General features: G+C 33.1%; 1 protein-coding gene across 1 annotated transcript in view; it reads left to right on the plus strand.

The window, feature by feature from the left end:
* Positions 1–4,970, plus strand: part of LOC106478053 (elongation of very long chain fatty acids protein AAEL008004-like) — an 18,773-nt gene that overhangs the window by 612 nt on the left and 13,191 nt on the right. The window lies entirely within an intron of this gene.

Genomic DNA, 4,970 nt, shown 5'->3' on the forward strand with positions numbered 1-4,970 from the left:
AACTTTGTCTTCAAAATAAGGGTGCGCCTTATACACCGGTGCGTCTTATATTCTGAAAAATACGGTAAATCAAATACTAGGTATTAAAAAAAGAAATTTGTAAATCATTATTTATGCAATAATGGCAGTAAAGCTTCACTCCCTCGCTGAAATGTTGACTTGAACCTCAAAAATACAACTTTTAATTAAAATAAGGACTAAACCACATTTAATACCTGTAACTATTGGAAATGATATTATCACAGATAGATAGATCTTTCAACTATAAACTCAAAAAAGAGCGTGCGACTACGGCGTTGGGGATTCTATATAATTTCATTAAGGAATCCTAGTGGCATGGAATTAAATAAAGGTATGGTGATACGGCAAAACGATACAAGTATCGTATCGTGAAGCCGTGATACGATTGTATCAATACATCGTCCGAAATGTGGCAAGCTTTCAGTAAACATTACAAGTCTTTTGTTAAAAAAAAACCAGAATTTTTGCTAAAAATTAATGATTCAATAAAGGAAGATGAGTATTGAGTACTACATATTGTCTTCATTTCTTTTATCAAAAACATTACATGTAAAGTAACATAACAAATTAACAATAACAAAATAGATAAACAGATATTAACTTTTTTGTTTTACTTCTTTTGCCAGCTGCCATTTAGTTAATCAAACCTGATAATTTCAAAAAAGTACTGCAAAGTGTGAAGTACTTGAATACGTTTGTTTGTAATTAAGCAAAAAGCTACACAATGGGCTATCTGTGCTCTGCCCACCACGGGTATCGAAACCCGAGTTCGAGCGTTGTAAGTCCGCAGACATACCGCTGTGCCACTGGGGAGCACTTAAATAAGACAATTTGTAACAAACCGTTGGTAAAACTTCTGTATCTAGATACGTATCGCATCGACTACTATTATGAGATACACAACCCTAGAATTAACCTATATCAAGATATCCCTCCCGCCTACTGTCTGCTTAGTTTTTTCAGAAATATGGGCTTAAAGCTAAAATATTTTAGAGACTTGAAGCTCGTAAATAATAATTTATTATTTATACACAGCGAACTTCCACTGGTGAAATACTAAAAATAATACAGTTTTATCCTTAAAATATTTAGTAATTTTCAATTTACATAATTAGTAGAACTCGTGTTCATGGAACGAATATTTAGAAGATTGTACTTTTTTGTAGAACTGCGAAACAGAATGAAATTAAATCAGTTGCACTTATTAAATACAGCACCGCTTAATACATTAGCACAAGCTTTAATCTCGATGTAGAATATGATTCCCTCCCCAGTGGCACAGCAGTATTTCTGCGGACGTACAACACTAAAATCCGGGTTTCGATACCCATGGTGGGCAGAGCACAGATAGCCCATTGTGTAGCTTTGTTCTTGATTACAAACAAAGACAAAAGATAAAAAAAGAATATGATTTACTAAAAAAATCCCATTTAATTCCTACGATTTTTTCCCCTCTCTCTATATATATAGGTACATATATAATACTTAACAAGTTTTTCGCATTACGTGCGAGTGTAAGGGATCTATTTCAGATCAATTTTAACTGCGTATTGTAAAAATAACTCTTGTACGATACAGTCAAACAAAAAAAGTTCGTTATTGAACCTTTAGTTTATAATATTGTGACGCATTTGGTGACTACTAAGGTGTTTCTTGTTGTAATCGATGTAACAAAGTTAAAGCTGAATTTATTATTACACCCTACCTTAACAGGTAAGCGCTTCTCAAGTGTTGATTGCAGGCCACACCTGCATATTAAATTACACAAGTTAAGCACAAATAATAATAATTCTAAGTTTATTGCAACAATTTTAAATTTAACAGTATTTTAGAATTGATATTTTGTAACATATATTTTGAATGATTCGCAGATAAGTACGAAATAAACTATTCAAACTTTCATTTCTATGCAGCTCCGAGGAGTATCGTCCGTAAATAACGCATTCATTGATTTCTTTTTAAGAATTTGCCTATCTATCCACAGTGTATAGGTTTATACTCGTTCAACCTTACAGTAGCTCCAAGTAGTCACTTTCTCGAGAAACCTTAAATTACTGCTCTTGCCACTTTTGTTACTGTACACTGACGTCAATAATTTATAATCTTCTTTATCCAATTGTATTTAAACAAAACCTATAGTTATTTTCACAACTGATTTTAAAAAAAGATTAGCGTGTTGGTCCGATAGTTCGTTTGATGAGTAGAGTCGATCAAGCCCCTCCAGTGGCACAGCGGTATGTCTGCGGACTTACAAATCTAGAATCCGGGTTTCGATACCCGTGGTGGGCAGAGCACAGATAGCCCATTGTGTAGCTTTGTGCTTAATTACAAACAAACAGAGTCGGTTAAAGTAAAAAAAAAAGCAATAATAACAATAAATGATTGATGTTAAAAATAATAATGTGTTATTAATACTAACATTAATTGTGATTTGTAAATACCTTAAATACAATTTATAAAAATTACATTGTATCAACTTGATTTACTTCAAATCACAACCGTTGTTGTTTATGTAGTTTGATAATATATATAGCGTCTCAACCATTAGTGTGTCTGTCGTATCCCAACCGGTCTTATAAGCCCTGAAGTTGAACGAAAGGCCTTATCGGCTCAGAACAGGGGAGAAAGAGTGTGGTTTGCATATTGTTACACATTCTTCTTTACTTTCAATAATAAATTATTAAAATTTATTATTAGTGATTCAACCCGCATTCTACAACATCAACAAAGTCAGTAGTAATAAAAATCACTAAAAGAGAAAGAAAAATTACGTAAGGAACAAGACAAGGATAATTATTTTCTCAAGAGATGAAAATTGTATACTTTAGGATTGGTAGACAAATTCTAAAAAACAAAACAAACAAACGTTAAATGCGTTGTTATCCATCGGAGCTGGATGGGTAGACAAATTCTAAAAAACAAAACAAATAAACGCTAAATGCGTTGTTATCCATCGGAGCTGGATGGGTAGACAAATTCTAAAAAACAAAACAAAGAAACGATAAATGCGTTGTTATCCATCGGAGCTGGATGGGTAGACAAATTCTAAAAAACAAAACAAATAAACGTTAAATGCGTTGTTATCCATCGGAGCTGGATGGGTAGACAAATTCTAAAAAACAAAACAAATAAACGTTAAATGCGTTGTTATCCATCGGAGCTGGATGGGTAGACAAATTCTAAAAAACAAAACAAACAAACGATAAATGCGTTGTTATCCATCGGAGCTGCACAGAAAAGAAAGTTGGAACATTTTTGTTTCATACTTCTCTACGAATCGCATAAAATAAATGTTACTTTCCAGTAATTCTGAAATACTGTTGAATTGAAAAATTAGTGCAATAAAGGTAGAATTATTATTTGTACTTAAATTTTGTGTGGCGTGCAATCAACACTGAGAAGTATTAGCCCAGAGGTAAGCAATCTGTGGCTCTCGGGCTTTACTCTTACTGTGAATAAAAGTTGAGAATCTTTCAGGCATAATGGAGAATCGAACCTCTCATTCAGTGTTGTAAGTTTGAAAACATACAGCTGTCCTACCGCCCTCCTTTTTTTTTTAGGTCAGACCGTTAGGGCATATTGCGGCTCTCGAAATGTTTTGGTCTTAGACAAAAACAAAAAACACAGATGCTCTTCTTTGAAGGGTTGCCGATCCCTGTGCTATCCGGGCAAGGTTGGGTGTAATAATAAATTTAGCTGTAGCATATTGATTACACCAAGAAATATCTTAGTAGTCAGCGAAATGTTTCGTAACATTAAAAACTAAAGGTTGAATAATAAAGTTTTTGCTTGATTGTATCGTACAAGCTTTTTATTTTTTACGACATGCAGGAAAGAGAATCGTGTACATTAAAGACAACTGAGCTGAAACAGATCATTTACACTCACACGCAATGCGAACATTAAACTACAACTTGTTAGTTATTATATATATATATAGACATGGTGTTAGAAAAACACGTAGGTTCAAGAAGTCTTGACAGAAATGAATAAAAACCCATAACCCGAGGGCTTTCGAAAGGTGGACCTTTCATCTTCAGGGGTGAACTGAAGATGAAAGGTCCACCTTTCGAGAGCGTTCGGGTTATAGGATTTTTATTCATTTCATACACATATATAATAAGAGAAAGAAAAATCTTATGAATCAAATTGAATTTTTTTTAAATCGTATTCTATTTGGAGATTTCAGTTTGTGCAAATGTATTAAGCGGTGCTGTATTTATTATGTGCAACTAGTTTAACTTCATTCTGTTGCACAGTTCTACAAAAAAGTACAAGTTTCTAAACATTCGTTCCATAACGACAAGTTCTACAAATTATGTAAATATTTCACTAATTATGAAATATTTTAGGAATGATACTGTATTATGTTTAGTATATATATACTTCAGCAGCAGAAATTCACTCTTTATAAATAGTCAGTTATTATTTACGAATTTCAAACTGTAAAATAAGCCAGCGTTAAACTGATGTTTCTAAAGAAACTACGTATACAGAAGGGGTATCTTGAACTAGGTTAATTACATGTTCCGAAGATTTCATAATGAAGTGAGATAGATAGATAAAACCAGCCCTAGAGTTGGCGGTAGATGCTAACGATTAACTGCCTTTCTAGTATACGAATTGAAACTTAAGGATGGCCATGCGCAGAAGGCTCTTGTATGTTTCTGTGCAACGTTCTCAAACTGACAAACAATAAAAACGTTGTACACAGTTTTCTTTATAGATAATAAACACTTTACCCTAATACCACTCGAAATTTGTTTTCATTGAAATTATTATGGTGATTGCATATACATAAATTAGAACCTTGTTTCTCTGTATTGACGAAATAAGCCCGTAAGCCACTGCTGTAGTGCATGTACAGGAAAACAAAAAAATAAAAAATCCCTGATCATTTCTCTTGTAATTTGTTTTTGTGTCTTCAAAGCTTCCAAGAAAATTGCTTT

The sequence above is a fragment of the Limulus polyphemus genome, unplaced genomic scaffold, assembly GCF_000517525.1.
Source record: "Limulus polyphemus unplaced genomic scaffold, Limulus_polyphemus-2.1.2 Scaffold176, whole genome shotgun sequence".
NCBI lineage: Eukaryota > Metazoa > Arthropoda > Merostomata > Xiphosura > Limulidae > Limulus > Limulus polyphemus.